The 24,798-nt window shown below is 43.4% G+C and overlaps 1 protein-coding gene across 1 annotated transcript in view; it reads left to right on the top strand.

Moving 5' to 3' along the window:
• Nucleotides 1–4,248: 4,248 nt before the first annotated feature.
• Nucleotides 4,249–24,798, top strand: part of ptprdb (protein tyrosine phosphatase receptor type Db) — a 153,590-nt gene continuing 133,040 nt past the window's right edge. The window contains exons 1-2 of the mRNA XM_035169481.2: nt 4,249–4,368; nt 4,534–4,645. The gene's annotated coding sequence lies outside the window, so the exon portion shown is untranslated. The remainder of the gene's footprint in view (nt 4,369–4,533; nt 4,646–24,798) is intronic.

The raw sequence follows: 24,798 nt of genomic DNA, 5'->3' as shown, positions 1-24,798 counted from the left end.
GATGGAGGAGGTGAGAGAAGAGGAAGCTGATGAGGGGCGGGGGGGCGGGGAAGAGAGGGAGGGCTGGAAGTATAATAATGTGTCACAGTATATGGAGCCGAGCCAAGACACACGCTGTGAATAATCTGTGGTGGTTTTCTGCTGAGCCAGTTGTTGTAGCATTAAAAATATAATGCCAAATATGTCCCAGTGTCTGGCTCCCCTTAATGACGACAGCCCAGGGGATGGATAATTAAGACGGAGGGATGAGGAGTTGGATTCTATTCATCTTTAATAGCTTTCCTATGAGTCTGATTCCATGTACATGTTTATGAAATTGATATTTTACTGTCTGACCTCATAGGTTAGAGGAGAACCCACTTTATTTCAAGCAGGTGAAATAGTTTTACAAGCTCCTGAAAGGAAATGAAACTGCGCATAAAAGGCGCCATTCCGCCTCTAACCTCAGAAGTAAAAGCTCTCATTTGTCAGTTTCTTTTTAAAATATTGTACCGATCTCCAAGGTCTGCAACTGTTATAAACAAACAGTGAAGCCTGTGCAAACTCCCGGCATACGTGAGCCTGCATACCAAACACGGACAAAGAATTTTCTCTTATTATTTTCAGGTGAATCACGAACAAGAATACAGATGGACAGATGGATATAACAGCAGGCGCACAGGAATAAGATTCATCACCTTGAAATCCACATTTAGACCCACATCTACTGAAGTGTGGAGTCCCAGAGTGTCTTAAATAAACCGCTCGGAAGCCTGTGTAGCTTTTACAAAGAGAGTCTGGAACTTTAAATCCACAAAGTTCAGGTTTTCTTTTATTCCTCTCATATACATCCCTGACCTTTCTTGTGACTTTCATTCGGTCTGCCCTCTCAAGGAGGAAAGGAAACGGGCCGATTGATTAACTGATTATCTAACTGACCAGTTGACTCATTGATTCACATATAGGGACGTATCTTTTAACATTGATGCCTGACAAGAGTTTGATAGAGTTCATATTGGATTCCAAATACCCCACAGACACTTACATACATACATACATATATATATATACATACATACATACATACATACATACATACATATACAGATCAATACTCCAGCATATCACAAAAAAACACTCAAATGAGCCCACATACAGATACACACAGTTACACCAGTACAGAGATAGCACACGCACACTCACATTTCATCCCACATGCTCTGTAAATAGAGAGCAGGATGTTGCTGACATTTGGGCGCACAAACAAACAAGAGATGCTCCTAGAAAGAGCAGAAAGCAGGGAAGGAGGGATGGAGGAGAGGGAGAGAGGGTTAGAGAGACAGAGAGAATGGATGAAGAGAGGGAGAGAGAGAGAGAGAGGAAAGGAGAGCTAGGGGTAGGTGGACCAATGAAGTGGTGACTCAGGATTGAGATATGAAAAGAAAAGGTTCTCCTCTCTCTCTCTCTCTCTCTCTCTCTCTCTCTCTCTCTCTCTCTCTCTCTCTGTCTCTGTCTTTCTGGCTATGGACAGGAAAGTCGGCCTGAGACAGACATGGATCTCACCCTGATCTCTGCCCCCTGCTCACTCCATCCATCCTCTCTTTCCCTCTCTCTTGTCCTGGCTCTTTTTCTTTCATATGCTCCCTTGTCTTTGTGTCCTCATGCAGGAGGACACAGGATGTCTGCCACTCTTATCTTGTGAGGAGCAGGAGCCACCAAGGAGTCATGACTGCAGTTAATAAAAGATCGGATATTCAAGAGGTGGGACACGGACCTTCTGCCGGCAGAGTTTTCAATATGAAAGTATAATGCAAAAAAAGCAAATTCAGAAAGGTGATAATGCTTTGGTAAAATACAATCGCTCCAGTGTTTGGCACTGTGCCCTCAGTTTAAAAATGAAATATTACACATATTTTAGTAGCTTTTATTTCCTGGTTTCATTGTTATATTTCTGCAATAATATCTGTAGCATTTGGCCAGAGAGATGTTTGTACTCAGTTAAGATCAGGCAGCTGTGGGAACCAGTGGCTTCCAGTGAGAGGGGAAAGGAAGTGTCACCTGTGTGGTTTGGATGACTGGTGACACTTTATCACGTTCTCAGGGTTTAATGTTCCCATAAAAATGTCAGGCACGTTTTCACATGAGGCCTCTTCAGAAGTTCAGTTCTTAAATGCCTCATGTGTGAAAGCTTTGGACGTGTAGTTTATCAAACTGACGTTCTACATTACAATGCAACCATCTGTTTGCTTGGTGTCCTCTTGTGTTTTCTTCAATGGACTGAGATGAGAAGCATCCACATGTTGAAGCGTCTTGTCTCACCATGAATTAAGTGAGTTGACTCCAGTCGTTCTCATTTGATACGTGACATGTGTCGTGTTACTCAGGACATCTGCCTCCTGTTCTGTACAGGTGACGGATTTATAACAGAAAAAGTGATTCATTGTGAGAGTATATAAAGTACAGCAAATACACAAAGTCTATCTTGATTGATTATTGCGTTACTTCTCTGTTGGAAGGAGAAGAAAGACACACCCCTAGTTGTTCGGAATAGGAGAGAAATCTTGCATATTAATTGGAGGATGATAAATGGTGCATGTGCTGCAAACCACATGAGAGGCCTCCACCACCTGAGGTGCGTCTGGCTGTGAGCCAGAACGTCCCAGGTCATCCTGTGAAAGCACTTTTTCTTTTTAGGAAATCAAAATCAAAATTGGTTGGTAGGTTGTTTAATGATTGAATATCTTCACACACACACACACACACACACACACACACACACACACACACACACACACACACACACACACACTTACAACAAGAGATAGAGAGACAGGACTCAGTTGTTCCTCGTGGCTGTTAGCCTCAGGGCAGAGGATCACTAACTTATCATAGCATTGTATTTTATCACTAAACGGGTGAATCAGTTGTGTGTGTGTGTGTGTGTGTGTGTGTGTGTGTGTGTGTGTGTGTGTGTGTGTATATACTTGTTTTTGTTACCCTTGTACTTGACCTATATTGGGATAAAAGCCTGGTCCTCATAAGGCAGAACTTAATTTCTCAGTGACGTCCTGGTTATAGGAGTACGATGTGGATTATGGTAACAGGTTAAGGTTATGGTATGAATTGGTCATGGTGAAGGTTAGGTATGAGGTTTTGGTTAGGCTGTCCGCAAGGAATGGAAGTCAATGGGAAGTCCTAAGGATGTGAAAACCTGTGTGTGTGTGTGTGTGTGTGTGTGTGTGTGTACTCAAGGTGTTACTATGTTGTGGGGACCTAAATCTGTTTACACAGTCACATTATTTTGTCATCCCTATGGGGACAAAAACAAATCCCCACAATGTGAATCATTCTATTTTAAGGCGATGGCGTGTTTTAAGGTTTAGTTTAATGTTGGGTAAGAGTTTGGGTTGGTCTAACTGTATGGTTCAATGTAAGTCAATGTAACGTCCTCTGAAGTCAGGGAGACACGACTGTGTGTGTGCGTGTGTGGTCCAAGTATTACTCACCTCTACTTGTGGGGACTCAATGATGTCTGACTTTAATTATCTTTATCTTTATCTTTATTATTATTTTTACTCTGATTGTTTGTGAATTAAATTGAATTAATTGCACTTTGCTACTTATATTGAAAGGCGCTCTACAAAAATGATTGTTGTGTTTAGAATTACATTATGGGGATTTGTCTTCCTATGGGGACATAGGTTAGGGTAAAGGTTAGTGTTAAGCATGTAGTAACTCTGGTTGAGGTTAGAGAGAGACTCCAGCAAATCAATGTAAGTTAATGTAATGTCCTCTGAAGTCAGGGAGACATGACAGTGTGTGTGCGTGTGTGTGTGTGTGTGTGTGTGTGTGTGTGTGTGTGTGTCTGTCAGGTGCTAAATGTTCTGTAATGCTTAAGTATAGTTTGTGTCTCATATATTGACCTACTTGAAGAACTTTTAGGTGATGTGATTTTTTTAATTCAATCCTCTAGATCTGTCTCTCACTACTGCACCTCTGATCCCTCTCTCTCTGTATCTCTCTCTTCATCTCTCTCTCTCTAAGTGTGTATCCCCCTCTCTCTGTATCTCTCCCTCTCTCTCTCTCTCTGTGTGTGTGTGTGTGTGTGTGCGTGTGTCTCTGCCTAATCCCCCTCTCTCTGTGTGTACCTCTCTCTCCTCTCTCCTCTCTCTCTCTCTCTCTCTCTCTCTCTCCTGTCTCTCTCTCTCTCTCGCTCCCTCTCTCCCTCTCCCCTCCGGAGCTTATCTCTGTGCGCATCGTCAGCATCAGTTTGAAGTCAAATCCTGACAGCCGCTTCTCTCTTGTTTCTTTTGGTTCCCTCCCTCTCTCTCCGGTGGTCATCCCGTCTCGTTGAAGAGGCACAGCCGCGGATTAGTGATCTAAACGGGGGTAATTATTGATGTACTTTTTTGGGGTGGGTGGAGGGAGGCTGACCTGGATTGCCGCGTGTGTGTTGGAGCTGATACTAAAACGTGGCTCTCCTCCCTCTCGCACCTTTTCCCTCTCCCCCCCCTCTCTCTCTCTCTCTCGGTCTCTCTCTCCCTCTCTCCGCAGCTGAGTCGGGACCGTGGGAGCGCGTCTGATCGCTGCCTTCAACTTGGGGCTGAAGAGACACAGGAAACTCCTCGGGATTCTCCGTACACCGAGCTCTCATCCACATCTTCTGGTGAGCACTTTGACAAAAAAGAAAGAAAGAAAGAAAGAAAGAAGTGTTTGCATGGATGCACTCGTTTGCGATCTGTGTCTGTGCAGCCTCTCCTGCAGATTGGAAAAAAACGTGCATGTGTCTAAACGATCACTTTATTGTCTTCTTTTAAATCGCAAGCGTCTTTATGCACTGACAGGAAAAGAGACGGCTCCTAAGGTGGTGCTGCTCCAATGCTTCTCTCTGTAAAAAAAATAATGTTTAGCCCATGGCTGTAAAGTTCCCTCTTATTATGCATGGGAATTATACCATTTGTGACAATTATCGCGCAGGGGTGGAGATAGTAAAATCCAGGGTGAGGGGAAGGGGGTGAGGCTGAGGTGAGAGGGGTGTGAGAGCAGAGAAACATTTTTAGGGATCCCTCAGGGAAGCATCCCTCTCCTTTTTATTTTCATGAGTCATTTTATTGGTCTTTTTTATTCCTCTTCTACAATGATGACATTGTCTGATATCGCTCCGAAGCCTCTAGTTAATATGCTATTATTGTCAGTGCCATTACAGGGCTATATATATGTAGATGGTGGCGTCCCACAGTGTTGCTGGCCGCGCTGTAGGCAGGAATCTTTGAGGCCATTTACTTGCTTTTTTATTGTCCTGTTTATCAATTAAGCCTGTCTATAATGGAGATATCACACTTCCTCCGCTATAAAACATTACTCTCCCACACACCATCCGCCAGCATCTCACCTCCCACATAGCCACACTTGCTGTCCACAGCCCGATTATCTGGTTGCCTGCCACCATTTGCGCTAATCGAGAGGCCCTACTTAATGTAATGACAACTCGATCTGTCAGGCCACGTAAAAAGCAACGTAAAAGCCTCATAAGCGGTGTCGTGGAGGGCAGATTGAGAGGCCGTAAAGACACAGAGGGACGTGACGGAGTGCCCGCGGAGGTTGTCTGAGGAGTTCGCCGATGTGTTTTATTGGCCGTGTACAGGATGGGGGGGCCGTCACGTTGAAGCATGGACTCATGGAAAGTGTGTTTCTTGTGATGTGTGTCTATGTGTGTGTGTGCTCTACTCAGTCATGTGCAAGGAAAGAATAAGTGAGCAAAAAGCCAAAGAGGGACAGAGAGAGAGAGAGATTATGCTAACTCAAAGTATTGGAGGGAAAAGGAAATCCCATGTAAGCAGTTTTTCTTTTAGCGTATATTTATATATTTAGCTGTCAGGGCCCTTCACTGACACACAATACGTTCAAGTGGATTTGACATGCTTGTCACCAGCAGCAGGGATATATGAACGAGGGCTACTGCTTAACTTTAACTTAGCCGTACCACATGAATGACAAATAAGGGAAGGGTACAAAGATTGACCAAACAGACATGAACACAAATGAAGGCGACTTAAAACTCACACGACATGAGAGGAAATTGTTGAGGGTCCACCCCACTGTGTCCCCCGCAATGGCCCCAAAAGCAGTCGTGGAAATGATTTGTCAAATGTAACCAGCGGGGGTGAGCTGTGGCTATTTAATAATCACAATTTATTTTTCTACTTCATGTTTCCAGCTGCAGTTAAGGTAAAAGTAAGAACGTATCCAAGGAATTTTGTTTCACTGGGAGAGTGTCCCCTGTCATCCTTTCTCAATTGAGCTCCTGCGCTCTCTCCAGATGAGTTTCGGGCTGAGATTCACGCGCACACGTTTCCTGCTGAGAATATGTTGAACCTCCTCACATAGACACGGCCTGGCAATCATGCAATTCACAATAATTTCGCCCCGGCGACCCCCATCAGGTTTTTTTTTTGTCAGGTGAAAATGAGATGATGTATTCACAGATGATGTGCTGACATGGCGACGCTGATGGCAGTCAAGACGGAGGTGATGATAATGTTGTCATGCCGGTCTCTTCTTAATGATACTTATAACACTGATCATCAGATTATCACTGATGCTGGTAATGAAGTAGGTGCTTTATATCCTAGTGCAGTTACCGGGCTGCTGTCAGGAGTACATGGGCGCTTCATCTTTAGACTGGAATAGGATCAAAAGAACTTGATTTCCCAGAATGCCCTTCAGTCTTAGAGCGGCGTGACTTAGTGTGTGTCGGAGCAGAGGCAAATACCAGGTTAAAGTGCTCTCGTAAGAAAGAGACAAGTTGAGTATCTCTCTCGAGCATGAGAGAATGGATCTACTTGGTGTTGTTAAAGTGGTGAGCTGGCAGCATCATCGCAGTCTTAAGAACATGACAGTCCGTGCAAAATGGAAGCGGAATACAAAGCCAATCCAGATTTTTTTTCATGTGACAGATTGTGTGTGTGTGTGTGTGTGTGTGTGTGTGTGTGTGTGTGTGTGTGTGTGTGTGTGTGTGTGTGTGTGTGTGTGTGTGTGTGTGTGTGTGTGTGTGTGTGTGTGTGTGTGTGTGTGTGTTTTCTGTTCTCCGGTTGTTGTTTGTTCTCACAGATGCAGTTACCAAATCACACATATCAGGCACATATACAGATTCAAATGCACCTATTATCTCATTTCTATCATTGACAAATGTGGCATAAAGCATTCTGCACTTTCTCAAAAATGAAAAAAACCCGAAAACACATAGATGGAGGCCTGCAGTCACACTTGCCTACACATCTTACTGTGTCTTGCGCGCATCCACCTATTCTATTCTACTCTGGCCTTGGGCTTAAAAATATCAGTAAACACACACACACACAGATATACACAGTTTTAGCAGGGACAGCCCTGGCACGCTGGCACCGAACCAAAGCGCTGGTGATAACGAGGTTGAAGTTAGTTAGGATTTTTAGCTGTGCCTCAACCTCCTAACACCCTTTCTAAATCTGATTCATCCCAAAATGAGATGTTTTTCCAAGAGAGGGAGATGAAAACACTCCCTCTCTCTCTCTTCCCTACTCTCCCTCTCTCTCTCTCTCTCTCTCTCTCCCTCCCTTCGTCCCTTGCCAAATACAGTGGAGTCCACCCCCACCTGCCCCCTCTCCTCCATTACTCTCATACTCTCTAACACACACTATCTGTTTCACACCCCGCTCCTTCCTCCCTCCCTCCCTCCCTCCCGTTCTCTCACATCTCTCTCTTCTCTCCTCCCCTGGCACCTCGATGTGTTTCTCTTTAATTGAGATGCATTTCAATGTGGTGCAAATTAGCTTTCTGCAGCTCCAGTCTCAACTTGCAACCTGTGTGTGTGTGTGTGTGTGTGTGTGTGTGTGTGTGTGTGTGTGTGTGTGTGTGTGTTGCTGTGTGCTTGCGTGCATGTGTGTGTGTGAAAAGAATTCCCATAGTTGAAAGTAAAGGTGCTACCTTCCTGTTTTGATTTCTCTTCTGATGCCTCCTCTCCTCCACAAACTTACATTTTTAGTACATTAATATAATTCACTGGTTTTGGACGTCTATGGTTCTGCATCTCTCGGCTGTAAAAATCCCCCCCCCTCCATCCCTCTTTAGATTTAAATTCTGATCTGTGCCTCGGAGAGAAGACAGTACGTGGCAGCTCATTAGGGAGAGCGACAGAAAATCAGGAGGGTTGGCTTTTTTTTATAAAGACGTGTTTTAGTTATGCAATGCTTGTCTTCCCCAGCTGATCTGGTGCTGTTTAAGGCTGTGCACTGTGCAGGGTGAGGGTTAAGTGCAGGGGTGCGACCAGATAACTGCAAACACTGTTTTTTCTCTCCCAAGTTTTTGAGTGAAACAAGAAAATCATTACAAATCAATGATTTTTTGTGATTATCTGCAACTTCCAGCGGTGGGTTCCGGGCCAGGGGTTCAAGGGAGCCCAAGAAAGTAAAGGATTTAATTTAGTGCTTGCAAAATGAAAGGAAAATACGACAAAAAAAATTAAGTTACACAAATGAAATACTGAATTATTTTAACTTCTCAGGCTCCTAAAAACTCCTCAGAGGAAACAAACTGATGATTCTGCTTTGGCTGGACTGCCCACACACAGCAAGAGCTGCTCAATTACAGAGATCCCCATCTCAATATAACCTCTCCTGGTGCAAATTAATAACTAAGACAAGCGAGGGTACACTTCCAAACTTCCAAATATTTAATAAGATGTGCGCAACTGTTGCAAAAAAAATGTTCTTTTCTCCAGGTGGTCCCTGGTGTGTGCACAAGCAGCGTGTGACGGTGAACATGTCATGGTGCACTTTGTGGCACTTTTTCCGCCGGTGCATGTGTAAGCACACACATGCAAGTATGTGTGCATGTGAGAGAGCGAGAGGAGTCGTTAGGGAGAGTGATGCTGACAGTGGAGTGACCTTGGGGCTCCCAGTCTTCCTCCTGTCGATGAAGGGGATGACTTAGTGCCTCCCTCCCCACCCATGATGGCTCATTTATTATCATTAGGCACACAGTCAAAAGATGCTGCTCAGGCCTTCAAGACAGAGTGGTACGTCTCAGTGTATGCGTATGAGTGTGTGTGTGCGTGTGTGTGTGTCACTGAGTGAGAGACAACAGGACAGATCCAGAAAAGAAACTCTTGCGATAAGTGCTTCACATTTGAGCAGATGTGTCTGTCAACCCACATTTGTCGCAGGTGTACGTGAGCCTTTGTGTTGACTCCTGAACGCGTGTTTATCCACATCTTGACGTGCAGATATGTCGCCTGTCAGTCGGCATCTGCCCCCTGACACAGCCCCCCACGCTGCCTGCTTACCATGCGGCATAAATAACCGCTGGTGCCATAACCCTAACCTAACGTCACCTCGGCCTGCCGGTGAGCAACATCAGTGGTATATGGCTACATCTGTGCTATCGTTTCTCAGCGTGATGGATGGAGACTTCTGCGGGCCAGTCAATACCCAATCTGAGCCCCACTGTCCTGATTTAAGATATAGCAGCACCCAGGTGACACATTCAGGAGCACGCCACTTTAATCACTCCGAGCATCAACTCCACACTGCCAAGATTGGTGTGTGGGTGGCTTGGTGTGTCTGTGTGTGTGCGTTTGTATTAGTATCAGTCAAGTGCTGCTGTAATCACACAGCGATCGCCAAGCGCCTGCACTTCTGACAGAGTTAACATTTCTTTAGAATTTAAAGGCAGTGACATAAATAACAATTACGAGGGAGGGTTTATGCTGCGTGTAGCCTGGACGTTAACGGAGAACATACATGAAGTGAGAAGACTGAGTTACTTTATTCTAGCTGAAAGTTTAAGTATAAATAGAGAGCTCTCATACAGAAGCCCTGTATCCCATTTACACGTTGCTCGGATGTCACTCACAGAGGAGGACAAAGCTCAGGACGGTGACAGGAGTTTGTCCTGTGTCATGTTAGGTGAAGCCACACAAGGCCCCTCAGATGAAGTCGAGGAAAAGTCACGGATTTTTGGTGAAATGATGAAAAAAGCCAACGTATCCCATCTCCCATTAACCCAATGAGACCCCGGGCGCCAAATAAAAAGGCCCTCTAAAACCTGAGCATTGTTTGAAAACAGCCACCTGAAACCTGAGGGGTTTCTTTAAAAGACTTTAATTAAAAAAACTTTTTTTCTCAGCCTCCGAAGCAGACAGAGACATTTGATAGCTTAAACATTTGTCGTTCATTGTAAATCATTGTGAATTCGCCAAGTCCCCCCCCCCCTCCATCTCAAACATGGTGCTTACCGACTTGAGCCTTGGTCAGCAGGTTAGCGGCCAAATCGTCTGCATCTGAACCTTCTTCACTGTTATTTCCATCAGTGTTTTGGTCAATGAAACTCTACTGTAATCTCTCTCCTCTCTCCTTTTAAAAACTTTTTTGCAGGCTTAAAGCACTAACGAACAAACAAACTACCTTTCCCATAATGCATTTCACCTTTCCCCGAGCGTTTCAGGGACTCACGATGCATTTCATCAGTCACTCGAAAACGATGACATTGTGGATGAGACGTCTCATCTGGCTCCAGAGGCAGAGGCATGCAAACGTCGCGCCCGCTCTTAGAGGTGTACACACCCGTATCAGGTCTAAATGGGTTGAAATCAGCTTTGAGTCCCCGTTAACTTTTTCAACATTATTGGAGGCGACACAATCTTTCCAGGACCCTTAACCGAGTGCTTCCATTTGCCAAAACATACTGTTTGCCGAAGCATTAAAATATTACTCATGCTTTTGTTGGCAGGAGCAGATGTTGCAGGCAAAATAAATTAAATACTTCGATGGTGAACATTTTGCTGATATTTTGAGCCTCCTGCTTTTGGCAGCGAGCAGTTTAAGTCCAATATGAAATATGCTGTATTACGCTGAGAGAGAGAAAAAAAGGAAAGCCCGGGCACAATTACTTTACCCATAAAATGTATCTGCTAATTAAACTCGGTTTTATATGAGTATATTTTTAAAGAGACAAGGTTACATAGATCCAAATGTGTTGGAGCGAACACGTCAAGCTCCCATTAATTGATGCCTTGTGCATGGGTGGAAAAGTGCAATTGAAATCAATATTTCATGAGTGCAAGGGAGGGCAACTTAAATTCAGCATCCTGAATGTGTATGGTCCTCCTGCTGTTTCAGTTTATGAGCCGGAGAAAACGCTTTGGTACGTGTGGTAATCAAGGGAAGATTGTGTTTGTATGAGTGAGGGGCTGGATATCGCTACTATATCAGAGAGTAATCTGTTTGCGCCGCTTCAAATTGTTCTCGGCTGACACGCCATCGTTCACATACATGCACGACACATAGTTACTTGTGTACACAGGCACGCACGCACGCACACACACACATATACGTCCACAGCCCCCCCCCCTCCAGCCCCTCCAGTTTGGCTGTTAGTCTAATTTATGAGGTGCCGTTAATTTGGCCTAAACGCTCGTTGCGAGACCTCCCTCCTCTCTCATCCCTTCATCCCTGCATCCCTCCTTCTCTTCCTCCCTCTCATCAGTCACTCTGCAGAGTAAATCAGAGGGGTGGTATTGCACAGCAGGCAATACACAGACTGGACACCTTGACTAATATACCACTGTCCTTCTCCCTCCCTCCCTCTCCCCCTGTCTGTCTAACTCTCTCCGTCCACTCCCGCTCTCCATCTCTCTTGCCCGCCATCTAAATCAAATTTGGCTCCTCTCCCTCTCCCTCTCCCCTCCCCTCTCCTCATTTCCGTCCACACTTCTGTCACCCCTCCCGTGTGGCACCCGTGCACTCTCCCCTCCACTCTGCTCTTTTTCCTCCTCCACCCACTGTCTCCGCACTTCTGTCCTCTACCTTTCTTCAGCTCCTCTCCTTCTTCGCTCCCCTTACCTTGCCTTGCTCCTCCTTTGCCTCTCCCCCCACCACCCGTTCGTCTGTTCTCATGGTAGGTGTAAATTTAGAACAGAAGGCATGAGGGGATGCTTTGTGTGTGTGTGTGTGTGTGTGTGTGTGTGTGTGTGTGTGTGTGTGTGTGTGTGTGTGTGTGTGTGTGTGTGTGTGTGTGTGTGTGTGTGTGTGTGTGTGAGAAAGAGAAACTCTACATGAAAGCTTCTCAGAGTCCCCGTACAGCGCTCAGATGGGGCTGATTAAAAACCTAAAGCCTTGGTTTTCATCCACAGTTAGGATTCACATAAAAAAAATCTCATTCTCACAGTCGTGCACACATGCGTTCACACATCGCTTCATGCATGCATACACGTTCAAGGCCCCCATTATCTTCCTCTTATTCCTCTTCCTTTTCTTTCCTACCTCTGTTGTCTCACTCTCTCAAACACAGACACACACTGTAGCGAGTGGTTAAAGGTGATTCTTGGTGAGAGACTGGAAGCGAACAGCAACAACATCAGGCATCTGAGACTCCCTCGTCACTTTACACCACATTGTTCCCTCTAATTCCATACATGGAGCCCGCATGGGAGCGACCCCGTGCTGTACTCACTGTGCCCAGCTGCCCAGTACACCTATACATCACTGTCCGTCTTTCCAGCACTCTCTCTCTCTCTCTTTCTCTCTTCCCACCCCATTCGTCCCGGGTTTTACGTCTATTTATTTTCCTCCTTTTCCTTCTCATCTCTCATCTTTCACGACGTCACTCTCGGAAACACACACACACACACACTCTCTCCTGTCGGCCCCATCTTTTGTCCTTCCTCCTCTCCTCCTCCTCCTCCACCTCCTCCTCATCTTCTTCAAATTCCCAGAGCACAGAGGGCTTAGCTACTTCTCAATAAATGTAACAGCATCCAGCCTCCTGTTCTTCCCCCCTTCACATCTACACCTCCACCCCCTGCTCTCTGTCACTTCTCCTTACGAGTGCACAGTCATAGAGTCGCACAGTCTACCTCTGCTTTATCCCATTGTGTATTATATAAGTCTACTGTAGTTACCATTAGGCAAGAACACCTTAAATTACTGCCACATTCTCTGTTATCAGACTTTCAAGCAAATATATGTGTGTGTGTGTGTGTGTGTGTGTGTGTGTGTGTGTGTGTGTGTGTGTGTGTGTTTGTATTTATATACTGTATATATTTAGCTTAAAGGATATTATCTATGATAACGCATGCCCTGCGGTGATGTGCAGACAGGGTATTGAATCAAAATGTTGAAAAACACCCTGTCGCAGAGTTAAAGAAAGTCTGTGCAACATGAGCAGATATTTTGACCAAACTTTGTGGACTAAAATTAAACATTAAAGTTCTGTTCAGTGGATGTTTTCTTGACCTTGAGACGGAGAAAAACATTCCACGATCCTTCAAATTTGGCTGTTATAGGTATTATAGGTACTGAGAATAACTACGAACTGTAAAATGCTTTGGCATTGGATTGTAAAATGTACCTTTTAAACTCGAGAAAAGTAGAGCTGTAACAATCATTTGATTAATCAATCACAAAGAAATATCAACAAATAACAAATTTGATCAGCTACAGTTTGGATTTGCAATTGATTTAAAAAAAAAAAGAAGATGTTCCAACTTCTCCGACACAATTGTTTACCTTAAATTGTAAACTGAATACTGCTGTGGTTTGCACGGCACGAAACAAGAGATCAGACACAGTTTTAAAGGTGTTGTAGTCTATCGAACAGGAAGGGTAACCAGTACGTTTCAGTTGGACCTCCTTCATTTGTAATATACTGTGTAGTCGACTGACTTGTGAAATTTAATTCAGCTGTAAATACCTTCAGGTCAGGTTCTGTGGCATCAGCAGCATAAATCTGGGGTTATCAGCTCCTGGCAATGCTGGCAGCCCGCTAGCACAGTCGGGTAAGTGCTGAGTGATGAATTATTATAGTATAAACCCTTGATGCTAACTTGACTCTCCGGGGTCAGCGGACAAGCGGGTATAAATTGTGGTAATAAATGGGTTTACACATGGAAAGCATTGTTTCACAGCTCCCCACCGCAGGGTTCATCCCCTTCCACTTAGATAATAGAAATAAAAATTCAATGGCGGACGTGGAACTCGCAAATCAAGTATGAATCTGGTGCATTTTTCCGTCGTGCGAATCCATTATGTGGCTGTTTCCCTGTGAGATCTCTGGGAGGCAGGCCAAGTGTCTCTGGCTGAGCCATCTCCATTCGCCGGGTGTCTGTTCAGTCAGCCACACAGAAGACAGATAGAAGCACCAGTCTGCTCACCCCTCCACTCGCACCAATGTAATCAGACCTCAGCAGCCATAAACCACCGGCTATGGACACTCTGCCCAGCCCGTTGTTACACACACACACACACACACACACACACACACACAACATCACACAGAAATACAATCCCATGTACGCAGATACACACGTGGAAAGATAGTGCTGTTGCATTAACTCACGCATGTACTCGTATCTACACAGGCTGACACATGTATGCACACACATGTAGCTTAAGCTGCGTTTCCACTGGTCAGAATACCCACTAACATCTGGATTTCATCCTGAATAGAAACAGATACAATCGCCATTCACTCGTGGGTCAAATGACTCTGCTGTAGGGTCGTCGGTTTTTTCAAAAATCTAGTTTATATGAATTTTGACACAAAATGCACGGCGCACACAGTCAGACCAGGTTAAACACTTGACGGTGCTCAGCTGGTCTGTGCTGCCTCCTCTGCTGCGGTTATAAGAGAGTTGCTTTGTGCAAAGATGACAAACAGCCTCACCTTTGATCTGTGCTTTGTGCTCTACGGTGTAGAACCCGAAATACTTTCACACGCCGCTTCTCAGATGCTCTGGGGTCGTGATTGTCTGCTCAGATGCTTGTAAAGGTGCAACGTAACATTTACATTAACACTGGCTTACTTTACTGATTTACTTGACAGGTCAAGAGGGCAGGCACTAGGTCAAGCTGACAGTGGTCACCCTCTGCTGGAGACAAACTACTTCGGTCTGATGGGCTTCTGTGTATTTTGAATTTGAACGGATCATTACAGATCGAAGACAAACTTCCCCCCCCCCCACATTCGAATGAATGTCGAATAGAAGGCGACTGCCCTTCTGTGCAGTAGCCATAGGTTGTCATTGGCTCCGGCTCCGATCAGCAGTGATGGAAACGTGACACCCGGGTGAACATGTTCATTTGGCAGGACAGTGAAATGAGAGACCGCCTCGGTTTTTGCGTCATCAAACATGACGCACCAGGCATGAAAAACAGAAAATGCTAACTCCCCTCCTCGCAATGGGGACGGAGTCTATCTCCTTTTTTTTTGGCGTGTTTACCAGCATTTAGAGAACCTGCCTCTACCCCCTGATTTTGAGGTTATTAAGTGAGGCTTTGGGCCGAATGGTGGTTGCTCTGTAAGTTGACGATTTCTGCCCGAGGAGCTAAGCCCAATATGTCCCACTCTGCCGACGCAGGAAGGATGTCTTCTGGCCAAAGGGGAATCTTAATCACACTGCTCATCCTGTGTGTGTGTGTGTGTGTGTGTGTGTGTGTGTGTGTGTGTGTGTGTGTGTGTGTGTGTGTGTGTGTGTGTGTGTGTGTGTGTGTGTGTGTGTGTGTGTGTGCATGGATGGACTACCATCCACTGTGTCTGTGAGTAACGTGAAAGCTGGTGTCTTTATCTCCCTCCTAACTGTCTCTTCCTCCCATCACTCTTTTAGCACCTCCATCAGTGTCTGTTCCCCTCCTCCCCCCTCGCTCCTCCTCACCACCACCACCACCACCACCGCCAGCATCTCGGGCCATTTTGTGTCTGTTTGTCTTTTTGTTATCTTGTATCTTTTGTTCTCCTCCTCAGCAAACTAACACTCAACGTCTCCCTCTCCTATCTCCCAACCCCTTTTTTTTTTCCCCTTCCCCTCGCTCTCCCACCCTCTCCCGCTTTGTGGTGTGAACGATGGTGTACGACTGCGCTTTAGGAGATTTACTGCTGGATCCCGTCTCTGTCAGGTGTCGAGACGAAAGGGAAGCAATGAAGGGGGAGAGGGAGCAGCAGATGGAAGACGGAGCAGTACACAGGGAGATGAAGTACAGAGGGAGACTTGGGGGAATGGAATCAGAGGATGAGGGCAAAGGGAGGGATGAGAAAGATAAGATTATGCAGGAGGCCGTACAATGAGAAAGAGTCAGAGAGATGCGAACGGGGTGTAGAATAGAAGGCGAGGCTATACACTGTGTTTTTAAAACAGTCTCTGAATACAGTTTGACAGAATGGCTCAATACTCTGATGTATCTGAGCCTCCTCTCTCCCTTTCCTTTCCCTCGTTGACTCAGTTTCTCAACTGAGCATAAAAAGCGCAAACACACAGAAACACAAACTCAAACACAATTACAGACACAAACAAGTGAATCCGTGCTGTCAGTTACAGGTGAAACTTTCTCTTCACGCTGACCAGAAATCGATTCTGTGTTGCTGAATAAATGCAACGATTGGCTGATCTTACCTTGTAGTTGAAACGCGTCTCTTAGAGGAATGGAGTGCTGTGGGCCTTGTGAGGGGTTAAAGTTGTGACTGAGGTCACATTGAGTGTGTTTAACCCAGTAATAGACCATTCACACACTTTAATGGCCCCCGAGAGAAAACACACACACACACACACACACACACACACACACACACACACACACACACACATCTTCAAAGACCAGGCGCTCTGCCTTCACAGATGCACACAAATCACATAGCTCTTACTATACCTGTGAGGACCATCCATCCATTGCTGTTATTTCTCGATTAATTTGAACATAATTTTAACGAGCACCAGAGCAAATTTTTTTGGGGAGGCCGATGGCAAAACTTTATGATAGCAACATATCACCCAGATATACATCCATTTATCTATCTTTCCATCTATCTATCCTTCCTTCCTTCCTGTATAAATATATACTGTATATATAGGTTTATATATCTAACCTATCCAAAATGTAATTGTAAAAATTTGAACTATATTAAAAATAATTAAATAAAATACAAACCAAATATGTAGAACCTGAACATTTTAAAGAAATTAAAAGTATAATTTGTATCTTTTTTTATCTTGTTTATTCTGTAAAATAAAAGATTTGATATTGTCTCATATCAGCAAACTAAAATGCTGACACCCGATATGTCTGTGAAAAGCTAGAAAGTTCAAAATTCAAAAGTTAGAATACAATCAACAGTGACAGGATCCTGAATGATCCATTTAATTAATTTAACCTATATGGAACTAAAATAATACATGTCACTGCAGTGTCAATCATGCGGAAGTATAAACCGGCCTTTAAGTAAATAATATTAGCTGATGTTACCAAGAAACTGCTCATAAAGTGCGACTGCTCCTTACCCTGCCAGGATAATATATCCTTGATAATATCCCTGAATCAAATCCACACGGGGCTGCAGTGTTGTGGGCGTGTGGCTGCAGGTACAGCGGCGAGAAGATGAGCTACAAACCTGGGAGACCAGATTTAAAAATCCTACAAGACACTGTACATTAGCTCCTGCTCCTTAGAGGCAGGAATTTACAACCACGCAAAGTTACCACATCAGCAGAATGTCTCTCGTCTGTCTAGACACTTGTGAGGTAAACAATAGAATTAGCACATTGTACAGGCGCAGAAGCAAATCATTAATGTATATGGACACAGATGATATAATCAGTAACCAGTTATTGTGGTTTTTCCCAGTGTGACTTGATATTTAGCTGAGGCCTTGTGATCACACCCGGATGCTTTTATTGTCAGGCTCGTACTCTCCATGACTGGTGGTCAGGTTCACACTATCTTAGTCTGACAGTGACGGCAGAGCTGGCAGCAGTGTTGGCACAATCTGGACACTTCATGTCATTTAAACATGGCTCATCTTCAGAATGCTCCTACTTACAATGACTACGGATTTTTTTTTCCCTCACAGATATACAGTAGTACGAGAGTTGGATTTGAGTTGACAACAGAATCATGTCTTCAAATTTCTGATTTATGTGAGGACTCGTGCTCATCAGCTCCAAAGTAATATGGAGTTGTCCAGCCTTTCTCTGAAACCGGAAACTGAAGCCGGAGATGTGTTCAGCAGCGCTGACTGAGAGCTTGAGTTCAGTGTTTGTGATCCCTGGATAACACGTTTGACTCCAGCTCAAATCTTTAATACAGAATAAAATCCTTAACTCCTGTTGGCACCTTTTAAATGTTAATTGGATCTTATGTTTTATTTAAACACTATAAATAAAGTTTCGTTTTATTCACACCCTCACTGTGGCTGGCTTACAAGCTGTGTATAACCTGCGAGACAAAAAAGAAACTCAGAAAAAGAGAAAAATTCATATGGCAGCAATTATTTGTATCTGCGATAAAACATTATAAATGTTCAATGTTTAAACTAACATGTTCTTCAGGGTGCTCTCTTCTGAATGTATGCCTGTCAGGTCACGGTCAGGGTTACGTGACAGGATGCTGAATGACAGATACTTAGGCCGTTTAACGTTTGAGATGAAAAATTCGGAAACATGCTATGTTATTATGACTGACGAGAGACTGACGAGAGCAGACATCCAGCCAGACAGGCCCCTTATGAAAACACATTTAAATATCTGGATCTGAATTTTTATCTGGATCTGCACCAAATTGCACACACTCGTAAATATCAGTCCCTGAGAAATGTCTTATTTTTTTCATCAAGATCCGTGAATTATTCTCTGGGAAATCAACGAAAAATGTATATTTCCTGGATCTGCCCCCTGATTCCACACGCTCACCAAAATTGAATGATGTCTTCCTTGGGTCTTATCCCACCTCTTTACCAGCTCCTTTAATGAAAATCGTGACTGCACCTTTTGAGTAATGCTGTTAACTAATAAACAGATAAACAAACACAGACAAAAACATGAGCTCCCTGGCGAAGGTAACAAATATCCTCCAACAAGCTATCTTTGTACATGGGATTACTGTCCCACTATGACCCTTGACGGATGTTGTAAAAAACGAAAAAGGCCCCTGATCGGACAAATGCTCCCAACTCAACCTGCCCTGCAGCAACGAACAACACACGCACATGAAATCAAAGTTTAATTTATTTTCTCAAACGTCCACTAACGCTCATTTACACACAAAGATGTCAGTGCATTGTAAACGTGTTTGTGTGTATGAATGACTGAATTATGTGCAGTGAAGAAACTGAAGACAGGAGATGAATCGAGAGAGAGAGAGTAGGAACAGATATGGTTGGAGGCACCCATCTGTCAGAGAAGATGGAGAGAGACAGGGTGAGAGAGAGAGAGAGAGAGAGACTGAGAGAGAGAGAGAGAGGGGGGGGGGAATTGACTGAAAGCAGCATGTGGATGTACAGATACAGGCTGTGAGACAGACAAAAAAAAAGGGGGAGACAGACATGAAGCAGAGAGGAGACAGAGACAGGGGGAGGGAGTGAAAGACGTCCAGCCTGAGAGGGTGACAGAGTGCAGTCCTGAGGGGGAGCATGTGTGGGTGAATGTGAGAGCAGCGTTAGCTCACCCGTCTGTCAATCTGGATCCGTGATTGACACCTCGGGGTCCTGCGCTCCTCTCTTAGCCCACTGGTTCTTCCTGTCAGGATGTGGGGCATGGGGTCACACACACGCACACACACACACACACACACACACACACACACACACACACACACACACACACACACACACACACACACACATGCAAATACATGAAGTGAGCATCACACCATACCGTGAGCTTCGTGGTCGACACACACATCATTACAACATATAAAATATGGCTCAAATGTTAATACTTGTAAAAAGGTCATCTCTTTGTGTCTATCTACACACACACACACACACACACACACACACACACACACACACACACACACACACACACACACACACACACACACACACACAACGACAGGGTCTAGCAGAGGTGAGGTCTCCAGTGGGGTCCACTCTTGCTGACTGGACCATAACCTTTGACTTATGACCTTTGACCTTTACACTGTCAGCAGTACAGCTTTCCACTGGACCTTTCACTTCACACTGTCGTTATGTGGGAGTGCATGTGTGTGTGCATGTGTGTGTTTGCACAATGTTATATGTTCATATTTTAATTTTTAAACACATTATGCAGCACGTTGGCAATTACCCTCCACAGGAGGTTATGTTTTTTCACGCCTGTCCCTGTGGCTGTTTGTCAGCGGGATTATGCAAAAACAACCTCACAGATTTCCATGAAACTTTGGTGGAAGGATGGGACATGGGCCAAGAAAGAATCCACTAAAGTTTGGCATGGATACGGACAAAGGGGAGGATCCAAGAATTTGTTATCTCTGTGTTTAACATTGCAATAGTTTTCCCTGATTTTTGTGTGTGTGCAATTTGGTTCAGATCCAAATTATAAAAAAGGATCTATGGGATTTACACGCGGCTTCTTGGATGGAGGGTTTTCTCCCTTTCTTTTTTTAATCAATTTTAAACTACTCTCTCCCACTTTTCTCTCCTCGTCTTTGTCCACAAACAAGCAATGCTAAAACATTGTGTATTAGCATTGTGTGTTACATGCGTAAAATTGCATACACGTTTAAATACACAAAAGCACACACATCCTAACCCTCAACCATCACAACTAGAGGTGACATAATTATAAAGTATCATCTATTTATCCATGAAACTCCTGCACTACTGTGGCGGTCATTAAAAGTCAAATTAATAGGAGATTAATAGTGTGGAAAAATATTTCTGGAACCTGCAGCTGTTGAGAAAAGATGTGTGGTCATGAAATAAAAAACTCAAGTTTATACGACTTATACTTAACAACTTTAGTACATTTCACTTATTCACACGCTCCTGGCTGAAGTGCTGCGTGTTGGTTTGTCTGTGTCTCAGAGAAATCCTATCATAACAATGTTAAAATGCACAGCACTTGTATTCATCTTCATTTCATCCGTCAAAGTCCACTTTACAGCCTTGTTTAGAGCGTTCAACTGAAACTCTCACTGCTCATCAGCTGTTTGCTTAGTTGTCATGGAGATGTGGCTGAGTTGTCATCATGGCATGTGACCCACTGCAAGTATGAAACTTAAGTCACATAATAGCAGATGGGCTTTTCAAGACCATATGAAAAACATGAGCACACAGTTTATTATTTGGCTTGAAATCCAAACTGACTTCTTCCAATGTAGATGCACTGTCGGTGACCAGTGGTTTTTTTTTTTAGTGTATGTTTTCCTTACAGGGTGAAATTCAAGTGGAATGTTAAATTAATGCGAGCATCTAATTACATTATATCTACTGAAGGACATGTTTGAAGCAAAGGGCAGAATTGTGCATATTTAATGGGATGAACATTTTTACACAACACACTGAACTGCAATGAATTTGAAAAACATCTTTTTACAGTATAAAACGTTGAAGGGCAGTTTGAGTTCGAACATGCGGATAAAAAGTCACTCGAGCTATTTTTAATGAGTGCAGTTTATTACCTGCATCAGCAGTGGTGTGACGATAACTGATCTGAACAAGCAGCTTTGGTTGATGGAAGAAAATGAGTAACATTACATGTTGTTTCTGTGTAGCTTTCGTGTTGTTTTTTTTAACACCTAATGAGAGGAGGTGTCCATCTGGCAGTGTGTGTGTGCGTGTGCGTGTGCGTGTGTGTGTGTGTGTGTGTGTGTGTGTGTGTGTGTGTGTGTGTGTGTGTGTGTGTGTGTGTTAGTTTGTGCACACCAGTAGGGGTTTGTGACTAATGGGGTCATTATTGATGCTGAGTCAGGATTACGGCTGATTGCAATGGTTGAAAACCAACCTAACGAGTGCTCAAATATGCACACACCATACACACACGTGCACACACACTTACACAGGCTCTCTTTCCCTCTTTCTCTCTCGCTCTGTCTATTACACACGCACAGACACACACACACACACACACACTTTCATAACTTTCAGGCTCTCAAAGGTGCACTTATGCACATAAACCTCCCACCTCAGCTAATAAACTTACTCACCCAGACATCCCTCTCTCAGCCTCCCCAGACCTCCTTTGCTCTCGCGCTTGCACACACAAACAAACACACATACACACTCAGACTTAGACATGCACACCATGAGCTCTATACAACCACACAGATGGCTGGTGTAATGTGGAGTAACCAGTCGCTTCCCTATTTTTCACAGTGCTAAGAATGATCCTGACACACCTACACACCTAAACCACAATATAAGTACACATACTCAGACACACAATGACATGCACACACAGGTAACACATATCAGTAAACATGCCTAAGCAAATGTATTCCAGTGAATGCTATCTAATCTTTTGAATGAATTCTTTATTTTTGTCTGTCATAGATGTAACAAAGACATAAGCTGTGAACATGTGAATTAATTCGATAAAACAGGATGAAGTCACAGTACGGTGTGTTGTATCCTCAGCCTTTCATGCATAGAGTTAGACGCAGGTTTGTTTTTCTAATATTTGACATTTCATGATGTATGAAATGTTTTCCAATCCGCATGGATAAAGGGCACACACTTATTTGGATCTGCACCAAATTGCACAATAATAAATATCAGTCCCCTAAATTTGTCTGATTTTTTAATTAAGATATTACTCTTTTTTTGTGAGATTAATGAAATGTAAAAAAGGCCTTATCTCACAATGTTACAGAAAGTGAAAAAAAAAATTCCTGGATCTGCCTCCTGATCCTTATCCGCTCCAAAGTATAACAGATTCCTTCCTCACCCATCCATCCTCACACCAAGTGTAATCCTGATAACTAGCACACAGACCTACAGGCAAAACATAACCTTCATGGCAGAGGTAATAGCAGCTTTTCAACACGTTCGAGAACATGGTAAAATGGCTGCGAAGGTGATGGACAAAAAGGATGATCCTTCCCGTCACTTTGTCTGGCACATTTTACACTTTGTTTTTCATCTTTTATGAGTTATATCCTTTTAGTGTTTTATTGTTTTAAGTGTGTTTAGGGCCGGTGCAATATTCAAATCACTTTTATTCGGCATTATTATTCTGGGTCCTATGTGTTTGTGTGATTTGATTTGATGTTCAGTGTTACATCGTTATGTAGTTTTGATTATATCTCAGCCTCTGCTGCTTCAATTTGGGGGATTTCTGTATTTTGGCCAGTAGCATGGCCCCAGGGATGACTATGTCAGTTGTCGGTCCGCTGTTGTGTAGGCGCAGACTGAAATGTCTCAACAGCTACTGTAAGGATCGTCGTGTTATTTTGCACAAACATTCATGGTCCACAGAGGATGAATCCTACCGACTGAAATGGTCCTATTACTTTTTCCTCTAACGCTACCATCAAGTCAAAGGTTTTACTTATGCAGCAAAATATCTACAAGCTGAATTGGCACATACTGTATTTCTGGTACAGACATTTGTGAACCTCAGCACAGATGTAGTGCTGCAGCAGCATAGACATTTTTTTTCTCCAATTAAGGAAATAGGATATTTGCAGTTTGCATAATGTGGATGAAATTCGCACATTTTGTGAGCACTTGGAAATCCAATCACCACTAAAGCATCGTGTAAAGCAAGAGTATGAAGGACACACAATGACATTAAAGAAATAAATGCTAAAATACATAATTTAATACATAAATAAATTAAAGAAATATATACAGTCTGTGGCGAAAAGGGCTTTTTGTATATCCATATTTCTACATTCATAGAAATGTTTATTTATTTATCTATTTATTCATTTGTTTTTATAATAATACATTTATAAATTTCTATATTTATTTATTTTTTCACTACTGTATTTCTTCATTTATTGATTCCAACATTTATTTCTGTATAAATAAATAAATACATGCATTAATTTAGTAATACAGAATTTCCTTTTTTCATCACAAAATGTATTTGTTTATTCAATTTATTTATATATTTTTTTATTCATTTCTGCTTTTATTTATTCATACGTATGTAATTTTTCGGCCTTCATCCAAGAGAACCAATTAAACTTAATGTAAGAGAAATCTAAATTTTCTGACCAACATTAACGATGTAGTGATAAATTCATAACGTCAACTCCTGCACTGAGAAATATGCAACAAAACATTCCACTTTAAAAGTTGCTGGTAGTTGCTGGAAGCTTTTTAGTAGCGTAGTGAGTCAAAGATTAAAAGGCACCAAAACACCATTTCATTCATCGTTCGTTCTTCTGGAGGTTTCTTCATTGGGGATGCATTTTCAGAGGAACATTACAAAACCAGCCTTTTAAACATGGCCAGCACCACTGGCGAGTTGAAGCAGAATGCTAAACTGCGGTTGCAACGCTTGGATTAATAGGTGAGCTTGACCTCTAACTACTCTGCAACGTTTCCTCTGAATGGATGATTCAAATGTAGCTGTATTGACACAAGTGAGTAAATGACATCGTTCAAAACATAATCTACTTGTGCTTGTGTTGATGTTTGGACGAAATGCCGCTAATATTACCGACATGTTGGAACTAGCCAACATCTGATCGTGTGGTTTGTTATGGTTGACGTATGTTTGTAAACTTGCCGCAGTGGAAAACAGTGGTTACACAACCATCAGAATGAGCCACAACTTAACAGTGAGCTTGTACACATATGAATGCATCAGCACATCTCCACACCCCTGGTCCTCAGACAATTTGACCTGATGACTTTGGAGATCCCCTGACTTAAAGGGTCCCAACCATAGACTGTATATATAAAGATGGATGACGTGTCTCCACTTCCTCCCATTGTACAATGATGAAGCCAAAGTATCCCGGATGTGGGTACCGCCATCTGGTTTTGACGTCATTTTGAGCCGACTCTGTGCAGTAGCGATCATTTTCTGGAGCCTCAGTATCAATGTCCCGCTGATACACG

The sequence above is a fragment of the Hippoglossus stenolepis genome, chromosome 2, assembly GCF_022539355.2.
Source record: "Hippoglossus stenolepis isolate QCI-W04-F060 chromosome 2, HSTE1.2, whole genome shotgun sequence".
Classification (NCBI taxonomy): Eukaryota; Metazoa; Chordata; class Actinopteri; order Pleuronectiformes; family Pleuronectidae; genus Hippoglossus; species Hippoglossus stenolepis.
The sequence above is the reverse complement of the archived record's forward strand: the minus strand, read 5'-3'. Positions and strand labels throughout refer to the sequence as shown.